The sequence below is a fragment of the Bos javanicus genome, chromosome 22 (assembly GCF_032452875.1).
Source record: "Bos javanicus breed banteng chromosome 22, ARS-OSU_banteng_1.0, whole genome shotgun sequence".
In the NCBI taxonomy this organism is placed as follows: domain Eukaryota; kingdom Metazoa; phylum Chordata; class Mammalia; order Artiodactyla; family Bovidae; genus Bos; species Bos javanicus.
This window is the reverse complement of record NC_083889.1, coordinates 11,912,912-11,915,824: the sequence shown is the minus strand read 5'-3', so window position 1 is coordinate 11,915,824 and position 2,913 is coordinate 11,912,912.

Below are 2,913 nucleotides of genomic sequence, written 5' to 3'. Positions count from 1 at the left end.
TGCCAGGGTGGCTCAGTTGCCTGCTCTGGGTCCACTTATGTCCCTTGGTGCTAAGCCTTTTTTTTTTTTCCTGCCTAGTTCTCCACTCGGGGAGAATGAATCAGATATCACAAACAAGCTCAGAGCTGTGCTATTGGGGAAGTGCTTTGCAGGCTGTGCACTTTATCACTTAATTGTCACACAGGCACTGCACGCATGCTTTTGGCAGTGCACAGAAAACAGGCACCGATTGAACAGTTAGACTCTGTGGCATCTTCACTAGAGACTTTTCTTTTCATCCTGAATATTGGGGTCAGAAGTAAAACAGTAACTTTCCGTTTTGATAGGGAGACAACATTTGGTGGACAGTGCGACTGAGTGAGCTGGGCGGTTCTTCAGCTGTTCAGGTCGGCTGTTCTTCCACTGCTGTCGTCTTTTCACCTTGGTGCGGGTGTCATTTGGGGTCAGCAAGCTTTTCTGTAGGCCCTTCTTAAATGCAAAGTGCAAACTCAAGTCAGTTTCCTTCATTCTTGTCGTACAGATGCTAGTTAAGAGTGCCCCTGTTACTGGCCACATAAGAATCCGTGCAAAGAGTCAGGGAATGGCCTTAAGTCTTGGAGATAAAATCAACTTGTCTCAGAAGAAAAATAGTATATAAGAATAAACAAAAAAGTCTTTGCAGCTTTACAGTTAAAATCTAGGTATGGGCTTACTGGACTCCAACATCTTTTGTACTCTTTTTGTGCTTTGTGTTATATAGAATCTGAGTTCATGCTGAATGCATTCCAGCCAATAATTTATAGCCTTTCCCTTAAATCAAGATTGATTTTAAAATTATAGTTTGTCTTTTGTCTTAACAGTTTTGAATGCTATCCTCAAAGTATATAATGTTTCTCACATGTATCAAGACCATTTTCACAGTACAATAAACAGATCTATTCCTTAAAAAAAAAAAAAAAAAGTGCCTGACCAGGGTCCTTTACTCTGGCTTAGCCCTTTCAGCCGTGTCTTTTCCAGCGCACATAATCCCTTAGCTGTAGGTCACACGGCATCTGATCTTCATCCAGAGAGAGAGGACTGTGACTGGCTTTGGAAACATGCTTAAAACACCCTTTTACTAGTTCCAATAAACTGTGTACTAATATAGCAATAAAGAGCCATTTTGGACATAGATAATAAATACAAAGCCTCAGTAAACACATAACTGCAACATCAACACGTGTATAAAACTGAAATATCATTTTTTTCTCTCTAGATTATCTTCATTTTTACTAAACGCAGACTAATTAAGGCTGATTTGTTCAAAGTCAGTCTGGTCTCAATAAACGTGGCCTGATTGCTTATATACACTTAATTGCTTATATGGGCTTGTATTTATTTATTATGCTGCACTGTGTGGCTTGTGACATCCTAGTCCTGACCAGGGATTGAACCCATGCTTCCTGCATTGGAAGCACACAGTCTTAACCTCTGGACCACCAGGTAAGTCCCTGGGCTCTTTAAAATTGGTTGCACTGGAACTTTTCAGTAGGAATCTCACATTGAACTTCTGAAGGCCTCTCAAGGCCAGGAAAGCCATGCCAGTGGCTTGCCTTCAGATTCTGCCTGTGATACCTATAGACTGAGTACACTGTCTTTTTTCCAGGTCCCAATAATCTCTAGATTCCTACACATGACAAGGGAGTTTTTTTCACTCACCTGATAAGGTTGCTCAGAACCTAAGAGTTCCTCCAATTTCTGGAGAAACCAGGTAGAGACAAAACAAAAATATTTTAATTTTACCCATAGGTGTAAATTACCATATTGTTGTAAATCACAAGAGAAAAGGAGCTTTTATCTGAAAAACAATGATTAGTAGCCCGAAGTATGTCAGACAAGTTGTAAAAATCACAATCATATTGAGCAGTTCACTTAATCTCAGATAATTCATCTTTGTTCTGTTTGAGTCCGGTTTTCCCATTCGTTTTGTTGACCTTGCCTGGTGACTGAGGACGCTACTGACAGTGATCATTTCAAAAAGTCTGTGACGTTTTTAAGGACTGTATGATCTGTCCTGTGGAGTGAGTGTGTTGGTCACTGGAACTTGCAGAAACTATACTCCGAGTGCGAGACACATTTTCTAACCTCCTCCTCTTCGTTGTGACAGGATTGTCCTGCAGGATGGAAAGCTATAACCCACTGGATGAAGATGAGGTTTGTTGGGGAGCCAGGAAAAGCCGAGTGGCCCTCTTGGATGTCCCACGGCCCTGAGTTTTTTACTTTACAGCTACTGTTTATTAATTTTAAATTCCCTGACTTAGGAGTAAACCATTTCTGTGCTATAACAGAGATCAATCTTAACAACACAGAAAACTCTTTTCTTGAAGTACCCTTTTCACAACCCTTTTTATCACTTTCTGGATTCGTATTAATTCTTCCCTTATTTTTTCCATCCAGAAACAACCACCAACTTGTAGGACAAAATTATCATCATCATATTTTTCCCTCAAAAAAAAAAAATCTCCAGTCCTTATACCTTCTTTAGCTGGTAATGCATCTCGTACATGCTTTAAACACCGAAATGGTTCCCTTCCCATTTTAGTAGCTTTAAAATCATATTATAATTTTCAACCCCTAAAAAAACCCTTCCTCTCTAGTGAGAACAAGCAAGCAAGCAATTGTGAACTGTCTGTCATACTGGTGTCAGCAAACTTAAGAACATATTCTGTAACCTCTAAAAACAGGCATTTTTTCTAACTACATTTCTTTTCTCAAAGTGGTATAAGACATGAGTCTAATGAACACAACTATCCTTAGTTTCCCTCTTGCAAAAGCAGGTAATTGCAGATTTCATTTGTAAACACTTTTCTTTAAGCCAATTAGAGTTCATGTACAAATTAACTTCAGCAACATTATTCAGACGCATACTCTGACATAAATACATCCAGACAGATC